This window comes from Prosopis cineraria, unplaced genomic scaffold (genome assembly GCF_029017545.1).
Source record: "Prosopis cineraria cultivar Desert tree isolate PC_DT_omini unplaced genomic scaffold, ASM2901754v1 PC5, whole genome shotgun sequence".
Taxonomy (NCBI): Eukaryota; Viridiplantae; Streptophyta; class Magnoliopsida; order Fabales; family Fabaceae; genus Prosopis; species Prosopis cineraria.
This window is the reverse complement of record NW_026555336.1, coordinates 23,024,745-23,036,488: the sequence shown is the minus strand read 5'-3', so window position 1 is coordinate 23,036,488 and position 11,744 is coordinate 23,024,745. Positions and strand designations below refer to the sequence as shown.

At 34.6% G+C, this 11,744-nt stretch overlaps 1 pseudogene; it reads left to right on the top strand.

Moving 5' to 3' along the window:
* Nucleotides 1-1,624: 1,624 nt before the first annotated feature.
* Nucleotides 1,625-11,182, top strand: LOC129310925 (vacuolar protein sorting-associated protein 22 homolog 1-like; annotated as a pseudogene).
* The last annotated feature ends 562 nt before the right edge of the window (nt 11,183-11,744 follow it).

The window sequence follows — 11,744 nt, the reverse complement described above, 5'->3', positions numbered from 1 at the left end:
ATATTTTCCCAACTCTTCCTTTATGTTTTCACGAGCTGATCATGTCAACTTTAAGCAATTTCTGTGCAATGTACCATGACACATGCAGCTCCCACTGCGATGCGTGGCATAGTGGGAAAACTCTCACTGCTGCTCACGCGTTATGTCCCAAACCGCCGTCCTACCATCTGATCATATAACCAAACCAACCAATGAACAACACATATTATTCCAATACTCAAAACCATAATCAATCCACTAATTATTAATTTACCCTTAATTCACAAATAGTTTTCCTGGATTGAATTTTAGGATGTTACAGTTATCATCTTTTTTTTTTCCAAAAGATGTTATCATCTTATTAAAAAATTCCAAAAAAAAAGAGCATAAAAGGAGTTGAATATATCTAAGATGAAAAAGTTGAATGTTAACACATGAATTGTACATGAACAATATTAACAAGCAAAAATTTAACATTTCACAAAGAATCTGAATATGGGAAATATTTGTTAAAACAATAACATTACTTATTAAAAAATTTAACATTTGCCAAAGATTCTAAATATATCATATGTTTGTTAAAACAATAACATTACTCATTAATTTGTTAATACTTACTAATACTTGTTAGAGATCCTTGTTGATATTAAATTTTTAAGAGATCTTTCATTGATATTCTCTCAATTGTAAATAAAGAATGTATTAAAATTTTATCCTTGCTTTGATTGTTTTTAGATTAAAGTAAAACTAGCCTTTTAACCATCATATTATTATTTTCTTGTCTTGATTTCAATTATTCCCTCTAATCCTATTTATAAGATAAAAAAATATTTTTTTACCCTATTTATAAGTTATCTTATTAATTTTTTAACATAAATTTTTCCTTTTATTTTCCTCTAAATGTTGGAGAAAGAAAATATATTATTAAAATATATATTATTTAATAGAAATAAAGTTAAAGATTTATTAAATTTTATGACAGAATTAATTAAAAACATTTTTCTTGATCTAGTGAAACATATTGAAAGTAATTTATAAATATAATTAAAAGAGCGTAAGGTAAAATTTTTTATTTTTGAAAGTGATCAATTAAGCACAATTCCCGCACCTAGATACCAAAGCATGGTCCAAAGATGTCCAAAGATGGTGGTATTGCTTGGCTATTTGGGTTTAAAATTTTATTTGATTTCCCAAGATGTAAAGTAGTCAATGTTTAATTCTTCTAGCCAAAAAATTATTTATTTCAATATCATCTAGAGTCAGTAATTTGAGTCAAATCTGACGAGCCAACACGAATACGTCGAAAAAAAGTTATTGAGCTTGTTTATATAAACTTTTTCAAGAGAGTATAATATTTTAAACTTGATTCAAATAAGTTCAGCCTAAATAGAGTCCGATCCAAAAAAAACTTTATATGTATATAAAATTGATAATTTTGATCAAATTCGATGGACTAGTCCGAACTTAACAGAAAAAAGTTAAGAGCTTAATTATATGAGTTTTTTTTTAAAAAAATAAAATACTTTAAATTTAATTTAAATAAAATCGGCATGAATTATTAACTCTATCGTCTCTTCTTGATTATACAATTTATTACGATGTCCAATGGCACAATTGAAAAATCAAAAGCATATCAACTACCATTTCACTTTACTACAATTGATAGGAGAGGGAGTTTATAAATTCATGTTTCTTTTAAATTTCAGTCATCCCACTTTTCCCTTGCTATGATATTGTTGTTATTCGGCGCACAGAAAATCATCAGGTCTTACAATTGATAATCTAGCGATCGAATTCGAAACCTTTAAATTTGGATCAAAGTATCCCCGAGAAAAGAAGAGAAGGAAGAGAGGATGAGAAGAAAGCCTGGAATTGGAGGCTTGCAAAATGCTGCTGCAGCGAGGAATCGATTTCGTCTGGTGGGTGAAAATGTGGCCAAGATTAAAACCGATATGATGAAGGGACAACTTGCGACGTTCCGATCGCAGCTTGAGGAGTTCACTCGCAAGCACAAAGTTTGTCTTTTTCTCCCTTTCCTGTAGTTTCATTTGACTTCAAGAATTAAGTTTTTTTGTTCTGGGGTCTGTGTAAACTTACATTCCATACACCAAACAGCTCTTTTTAGTTCAATATCGGTGTTTTTGTCTGTTTCCGATTTATTTGCTTGATTCAATGACAGATGAAATTACGGTTGATGCTCTATGAGATCGCTTCTGATTATGGGATTCTTTCAATGTTTATTAATTTGATGGGAATCATTTTCCCGTTAATTGCAAAAGAAATGAGTGCAAAGTGCAAAAACAGTTACTTTTAGAAATTGGCATTTGAATTTTACAAAAATAGGAGAGGAAGACATGAAATTTGGATGAATGTAATGGCACCCAAACCAGAAACACAGTAAAGAAGAAAGAAATACAGTAGCAGAATTAAATATGAGGGGAAAATGCTGAGGTTTTGATATTAATGAAGTGAGGGAACTGAATCAGAGTTACAAGGACACTCTTTGATTCTGGCCAAAACCCTATCTCCCCTGGTTTCACAAGGTGGTAGTCTTCGGTAGCTTTAACTCAGCCCTCATTTCAGCCTTCAGTCCAGAATGAAAAGCACCAATCAAACATTCTTTCGAAGCTTCCTTCAATGGTGCAGATGATAGCTCGAACCCTTCTACAAACTTGAGCATGGATTTTTCTTGCTTCACTGTGAATAATCTCTCGTACTCACCACCTGGTTGGGAGGAGTGAAATCATTGTAGCAACTCTGTTTGAAATCTGATCAATCACTCAATGGTGTCCTTGTATCAGGCCATTGGTACCCAATTCAATGCTTTACCTTCAAGACATACCATGGTTGCTTCAAGCTTCTCCTGTTTTGTTATGTAATTTACCTGAAAATACTGTTCTACCCTAAAAAGCCACCCAAGAGGATCCTTGCCTGAGAAGATAGGTAGTTCTAACTTCTGATACTTGCCTCCTTCTGTTTTATTCCCCTGGATCACTCCCAAAGGTCTCCTCATGATGAGTTCCTTCTTGTTCGTCCCAATTTTGCCCTGCCACCTTCCTCTATATTTGCGCCAGGGCTTCATTATTAGTCTTCAATGTTTCTTTGATGCCACTTACATACCTGGTCAATCCTCTTTCAATTCTTGTACTTCTCAATTAGAGTATTGTAACCTCTCCGCCATAACTCCTTACACAAACCACCCAAGGATCATATTATTCTGATGCCAAATTATGGAATCCAAACCAGAAACACAGTAAAGAACAAAGAAATACAATAGCAGAATTAAAAATGAGGGGAAAATGCTGAGTTTTGATATTAATGAAATTGAAGGAACCGAATTAGAGTTACAAGGAGACTTTGATTTTGGCCAAAAACCTATCTCCTTTCCCCTGAATAAACAAAATAGAACCAGCAACACAGATTGCAGAAATCAAAGTAAGAGTTCCACTCCCTGAGAGGCCAATCTCTCCTCACAATTCCATTACAAAAGACATATCTCCCCAAAACAATGCAAAGGACTACTAATACTCACAGTGTGGCGTACATCTAGCCCCTACTATCCAAAATAGATACTAAACATGACATAGTATCATAATTCATTGTTCCTTATGGGTAGGGACCAAAGGATAATCATCTCGACCAGTCAAAGTGTTTCCATTCAAGTCATTCTTCCTCTCTAACCTCCTCTTATAGATCTTAGTAAAATTACGGGCTCTATTAGAATGTAATATTTTATATTGACATATGATGTTGATGGAACCTCTAAAAGGCTTTTGACCTTGTCATAAGGTTTAGTCCCGTTCTGCAAGAATGGATAGATGTGTTTTGACAATTTAATGGAAAATTGATTATATGCATGCACCATGTCTGGATTCAGATTCAGTTATTATTCTTTGCATTTCTTTTCCTTCCTTTCGTTTTTTTTTTTTCGTTTTTACCCCTATGGATCAGTTGCTTGTTATGTATTCGCTTTTTTGAAACAAAAGTGTTCTGCACTAATTATTGGAGCATATAATTTTCAGTTCTTAAATTGCCTACAATTCAATCACTAAGCGGCATATCTGCAAGTGTCTTGCAAACCTAAATGTCACAGCCTTGCGTAATTAGTTTTGGAAATCAAATCCCTTCTGGATCTTCAGCTTTAAAGTATTCTACTTTCCTGAAAGCTTGACTGGTTTAAACATCTTGGAGCTTCAGGGGAATGATTGACTAACAACTTGTCTTGTTCATGCCTTGTGCCATGGTCTTGTAATGCAGTCTTGCCCTCTCTGTAAAATCCTCTATAATGGATTACTAAATTAAGACACACTAATATTTTTATTACTTGTTCAGAATGACATCCGCAAGAACCCTGCATTCAGATCGCAATTTCATGAGATGTGTGCTAAAGTTGGAGTAGATCCCTTAGCTTCAAATAAAGGTTTCTGGGCAGAGCTGCTGGGAATTGGTGACTTCTATTATGAACTTGGTAAAAAATTTGTTAATCTTGGTTTCTTTCCACCAAACGTATCTCCTATGCATATATATACGCATTCTTTTCTGTAATAATCTTCATGTGCTATTGACAGCCCCCCAAAAAAAAAAAAAAACAAAAACAAAAACAAAAACAAATCTGTGCACTATTTTTGATAATTTTCAACTAACAGGGTAAGTAGAAAATTGCAGAACAAACTATACAACAAATACAAAAGGTTTTAGTGTCTGACCAGTATGCCAGTCATATTTGGAATTATTCTGAATTCAGAAGCAGAATATAATTGGATGGATTAATACCCAAATTTATTTCACTAAAGAAAAGTAACAGGCCCATTTTGGATATCTTGGGGAGCAAACATAGAAATGCATCGGCATAGTTCAGAAGTTGCTTGCAGGGAAAGAGTGAGGTGTAAATAATATTTTAAGAACCACCTGCTAGCATATAGTGGTAGGAGACCATTGGATAAATCCCCAACTATCAGCTTTTAGTGTCACATGCACAAACCCACAATCCATTAAAGTAACTAATCTCAATTATGTTTTGTCTATATCATCAATAAATCTTTTCACATCACATTATAATCTAATTTCTTATGATTATGAAGCTATTTACTGTTTTCATTTTTTTTTATAAATCATTGACACTTTGTTGTGAAATCTGTCAAGCTTAGATTCCATCTTTTGATAACATGTTTATTAAGGTAAACTGCTTGGTTTGACAGGAGTTCAAATAGTGGATATTTGTTTGGCCACTAGAGCCCACAATGGAGGACTGATCAACCTGCAAGAACTCTGTCACTTACTTCGTCAGCGATGAAAAAGTGACCGTGGAGCTGTTTCTGAGGATGATTGTCTGCGTGCTATCGGTAAGCTGAAGGTCTTATATTTCAGCTTGCCCATAAATTAGATAATAATTACTGGAGTTATGAATCTAAAGTGTATACTAGCTGCTTCACTCAAAAGTTTTAAATATGGCGGTGAAGGCATTCTCAAATAATGGTGATTAATGGCCCTTTGATTGCTTGAAACGAATGGAATGGAATAGATTGAAAAAATAAAGGCAAAAATAAAATAATCAAAATGTGGAGGGGATTCATGATTCATGAGGTTTGTTGAAGGGTAATGATTCTTACATTTGTGTTCTATAATATTGAGTTTTATTATACTTATCATGAGAGTGAAGGGTGATCTAATTCATTTTTGTTTTGATTTTTTCAATTCATTTCATTCTCATCTTTTCTAGCAACCAAATGGGACCTAAGGCTTTGGATACATTATTTTTTGTTTTTTGAACTTGTATCCAGTCATAATGCAGGCTTGTTTTTGAGCCTTTCCCTAACTTTCTTTGTGCTTGATCTCAAGTCAACAATCGTGAGTAAATCTCTTTATTCACATCTACAAACACTCAAGATGGGAACTTGATATATGTGTGAATATATATATATTCTATGGTTCTGACAGGCTACCAGAGCCCCTTTTATGTTGCTTCCAAAACTCAACTTCTATAATGGTGTCTATAAAAAAAAAAAAGAATAAAATGGAGGAAGATATTTAGTGTGATTTAAAAGATTTTACTTTATTTCTCTTTTTCTTTCATAGAAACTTGTCTTATCCTTTTAGTGCTTTCTCATTACTGTATGGCTTCTTTTAATCTATGCAAAAAGAAAGTAAAGGTAAAAGAAGAGTGGCATGAGACTAAAAGCTTGTTACTGTCTTAATAATTGATTGATTTGTAAGTCCAAGAATTGATTAAATTTCACATGAGGATCTGATACAGAAGAATAATACGGAAAGTATTTACAAGTTCCTAATCCTTATAACTACCCAAGGGTTATTTCCCTTAACTAACTCCAATAAACTAACAGTAACTAACTTTTCAATATTGCAATTACATAATAGGATCTCTAACTATGTGTATATGTATCCTCATTATTTTAATCCTATGTGGTTGTTGCACTAACTCTGCCTATGTTTATAGCCGGTCCTAAGCCCGGGTAAAGGAGGAGAGTTGTGTTAGGCCATCAACAGCCAATGTAAAACTTTGTTGAATCTATCATGAACATGGACAATAGATGTTATAAGGTTAATGCTAGGTCGTTGCCCGTAAGTAACGCGCTGCATGGCTCGAGTACAGTGATAAGTGAGTTAGAGCCGCTGCATCAGCGCTTGGATGTAGTGTTAAATGAGCAAGGGCTACCGCGTTATTCTGGACGTGCGTGGCTAAAGAGGTTAGTCCATGAGAGCAAAATTAGATTTGGTACTTGGAATGTTGGGTTATTGAATTGTAAATCTGTAGAGGTTGTAGGGGTTATGATTCAAAAGAAAATTAATGTCCTTTGCCTGCAAGAAACAAAATGGCGTGGAGAAGAAGCTAAGGATATTCAAGGTTTCAAACTTTGGTATACAGGAAAAGTAAGCGCACGCAATGGAGTAGGCATCATTATGGATAAGGAATGGAAGAAGAACGTTGTAGAAGTTAGCAGAATTGGAGACAGAATTATTTTCTTAAAAATCATAATTGGACGTGAGATTGTTAATATTGTTAGCGCTTATGCGCCGCAAGTCGGGACAGAAGCCAGTCTTAAGGAACTATTTTGGGAGGATCTGGAGGGATTGATTCGACACATACCACAGAGTGAAAAGATTTTTATTGGAGGAGACTTTAATGGGCATGTCGGGAGGGAGGTTGGTCAGTATGTGAGGGTGCATGGTGGTTTTGGTGTTGGAGAGCGAAACAATGAAGGATAAACTCTTCTTGATTTCTCATTGGCGTATGATTTTAAGATTGCCAACACTTGTTTCAAGAAGAGAGATGAGCATCTCATCACTTACAAAAGTGGAGCCTCAAAATCACAAATTGATTTTCTTTTGGTTAGGAACACAGATAGAAGACTTTGTAAAAATTGTAAGGTGATCCCCGGAGATGCTGTAACGACACAACATAGGGTCCTAGTCCTTGATGTGTGTATTATGAGTAAAATTCAAAAACGTCGACAAGTAGTAGCACCAAGGATTAGGTGGTGGCAATTAAAAGGTGAGAAGCAAGATATTTTCAAGCGAAATCTTTTGGACAAAGGAATTTGGGAATCTCGGGGAAGTGCTAACATCATGTGGGAGGATATGGCTAAAAAGATACGGGAGGTTGTAAAAGTAGTTTTGGGAGAATCAAAAGGTTTTGGTCCGAGAAATAAGGAGACTTGGTGGTGGAATAATAGTGTACAGGACAAAATCAAGTATAAGAAGAACTGTTTTAAAGCCATACATTTGTGTAACAATGAAGAAAATTGGGAGAGGTACCGTATGGCTAAGAAGGAAACTAAGAGAGCTGTGGGTGAAGCTCGTTCTAAAGTTTTTGAAGAATTTTATAAGAGCCTTGAGATGAAGGAAAGAGAACGAAACATTTATAAGATTGCCAAGAGTAGGGAAAGAAAATCAAGAGATCTAGAACAGATAAGGTGTATTAAGGATAAAGAGGGAAGAATTTTAGTTACAGATGATGAAATTAAAAATAAATGGGAGACTTACTTTTCCAAACTTTTCAATGATGGAGAGGGTTCATCTAGTAATTTGGAGGATTTAATAACTGGTGAAGGAGAATAAAATTTGTCATTCTATCGAATAATACGTGATAAGGAAGTAAGGGAAGCTCTTAAAAAAATGGCAAATGGTAGAGCGAACGGACCTGATTGTATAACTATCGAAGCGTGGAAATGTTTAGGTGAAGAAGGAGTGAGATGGTTAACTAAGTTATTTAATGTGATTTTACGGTTCAAGAAAATGCCTAATGAGTGGAGGAGAAGTACATTAATTCCTATTTATAAAAATAAAGGAGATATTCAGAATTGTACTAATTATAGAGGGATTAAACTTATGAGCCACACCATGAAATTGTGGGAGAAAGTAATTGAGCACAGGTTGAGATTGGAGACAAGTATTTTTGAGAATCAGTTTGGTTTTATGCCAGGTAGATCAACTACAGAAGCGATTTATCTACTAAGGGGATTAATGGAAAATTATCGTTGTAAAAATAAAGATTTACACATGGTTTTTATTGATTTGAAAAAAGCTTATGACTGTATACCAAGAAAAGTGCTTTGGAAAGCGTTGGAAAAAAAAGGGAGTACGAATTGCTTATATCAAAGCCATACAAGATATGTATGAGGGGGTAAAAACTAGTATAAGAATGCCTAGTGGTCAAATAAAGAATTTTTCTATAAAGATTGGACTTTATCAGGGATCATCTCTGAGTCCTTATCTGTTCAACTTGATCCTAAATGTTTTAACCGAACATATTCAAGGAGAAATTCCCAAATGTATGCTCTTCGCAGATGATATAGTTCTTATAGTAGAGACAAGAGAAGAGGTTAATTGCAAACTTGAGTTATGGAGGAGGACATTAGAGTCGAAAGATTTCCGTCTGAGTAGGAGTAAGACGGAATATTTATATTGTAAATTTGATAAGAGACTATTTGACAATAATTTGGAAATGAAATTGGGAGATCAAATTTTACCTCAAGTGGAAAAGTTTAGATATTTGGGAGCCATTATTTAAAATGATGGCGAAATTAGTGGAGATATTTCACATAGGATTCAAGCTGGGTGATTTAATTGGAGAAAAGCTAAAGGAGTTATTTGCGACTGTAAGGTGCCTAATAAACTTAAAGGAAAGTTTTATCGCACTGCTATCAGACCGGCAATGTTATATAGTAGTGAATGCTGGGCTCTAACGGGACAACAAGAGCATAAAGTTGGAGTAGCAGAGATGAGAATGTTACGATGGATGTGCGGACATACACGTAAAGATAAAATTCGAAATGAGCATATACGCGAAAAAGTGAGGGTAGCACCTATTGAGGAAAAAATGGTAGAAAATCGGTTGAGATGGTTTGGACATGTACAAAGAAGACCAAGGGAGGCACCAGTGAGAAGAGTGAAACATATAACTTTGAGTCCGATTAAGAGGGGTAGAGGAAGGCCTAAGAGAACACTCTTAGAAGTTGTTGAACGCGATCTTTTAATTAATAATATTCCTAAAAGCTTGATAAATGATAGAGCACAATGGCGTCTTGCAATCCATGTAGCCAACCCCACCTAGTGGGATAAAGGCTTGTTGTTGTTGTTGTTGTGTGGTTGTTGCACTATTTAATAAGAAATTTCATTGCATGGATCCTTCTGGGCGGATGTTTGACATTTGTTACATGAACTTCAGGTGCTGGGTAGTGGTTTTGAAGTTATTTCTGTTGGGAAGAAAAAACTTGTTCGTTCAGTTCCAACTGAGCTAAACAAGGACCACAATGAAATTCTAGAACTTGCTCAGGTTACAACTGTTTCTTCTTTTTATTTGTCCTTTGAACTTTTTTCTATCCACAAAAATTTATTTTTAACTTCCCTCAAATGCTCCCTTGTCTGTTATATGATTTTTGTGCCTCTTAGGGATTTGTTGAGATCTAAAGAGTTATGGACTTCTGACATGCTGTATTCATGGATTTCTTGAACTTGCATGATAAAACCCAATGGGGCCAATGGTTAAATGTCTTAAAGGGTACAAATGTGATTTTTTTTAAGTGTAGAAAAGCACTGTCAAATAAATGGTTCAGACCTAACTAGTTGAGGATTCTCTTAGTAGTCAGAAAAGGGGAAGTTAACTAAAAACTGTATCTTTTGGCCAAAGGAACCAAAAAAAAAAAACACAAAAGAAACTAAAGACTCTATTAGGAATATATCCATGATCAACCTTCATGTAAAATAATAATAATAATAATAATAATAATAATAATAATAATAATAAATGAAAGCTCATTCCTAACTCTTGAATGGTTCGAGTCTGATTTATATTTTTATGATGTAAAGTTCAATTCTAATGTGTTGCCAGTGATCTTTTGGGGAAACATTCCTAGTCGGGCTCAGGGTCAGGAGCATGATTTCTAAGGATGTCATTGAACTAGCTCGATTAAAAATAACCTAGAATTCAGACCTGAATGGGGAAGCATGAACAAACATAGAATGTTCACTTATCAAGTGTAGCAAAAGCTTCATAGTTTGCCAATTGGGAAAGATTTTGTTTTGTAACATTTCTGGCACCTTCTGTGCTTTAGGCTCAAGGGTTTGTGACTGTTGAGGAAGTGGAGAGACGGCTATCTTGGACTTCAGGTCGCATTATTGATGCTCTTGAGACCTTACTTGAAGTAAGTCTTCTAGCCATATTTATTTATTTGGATTGCAAAGGGCAATAAAATAGCTTGAAGTAACTAGCTGGATTGAACTTACGACCTTCCGCCTCACTGAGGAGCTTCCATGCCACTATACAACAAGGGCATTGGCGTTACCATTTTTATTTTTTAGCATGCTTCCTACCCAATAACTTGTTAAAACATACATCAACCCTTAAGGTCATGGAATGGTGAGAGAATCACTTTCTAATGATGCAGGAAGGACTTGCAATGATTGATGATGGTCATAGAGATTGTAAACACAGGTACTGGTTTCCATGTGTATCACCCATTTCTTCTCCAATGACAGCTGATTCCTAACATTAGGCTCATCAGACAAGCATCTGTTGAATTAGATTCTTAAGGACCTGGAATCGCATTGTGCACGTAGTTTGTTACTCTTTCTGTTTTTTCATTTTCTTTGTCCTGAAATGTTTCCTTTATTTTCTGCAATTCTGGGTCTAAAAAAAAAATGTTTCTGTTTAAAGAGCTCACATTATCACATAATAAGTTTCTGAACCTTCAATTTGAATACTTGGTTTGTTTATCTCTTTTGAAGCCTTGGATTCCTTTTCCCAATCTTTTGGACCCAATAAGAAGTGACGTGACTACAAGACTTGATGTGATAGGAATACCCCAATATCAATATTCAATAAACACAACACAACAAGCCTTTATTCCATTAAGTGAGGTCTATATTTATCATTTATCAAATTTTTAGAAATATTATTAATTAAGATATCATGTTCAACAACTTTCAAGAATGTTTTCTTTGCTTTTCTTTACACTTCTTAATAAGACTCAAAGTTATATGTTCCACTTCTTCTCACTAGTACCTCCTGCGGTCTTTTTTGTACATCCCCAAATCATCTCAAACAATTTTCTACCATTTTTTTCTCAATAGGTGCTACCCTTACTTTTTCGCATATGTGCTCATTTTGAATTTTATCTTTATGTGTATATTCGCACATCCATCATAACATTCTCATCTCTGCTACTCCAACTTTATACTCTTGGTGTCCTATTAGAGCCCAGCATTCACTATCATATAACATAGCTGGTTTGATAACAGTATGATAA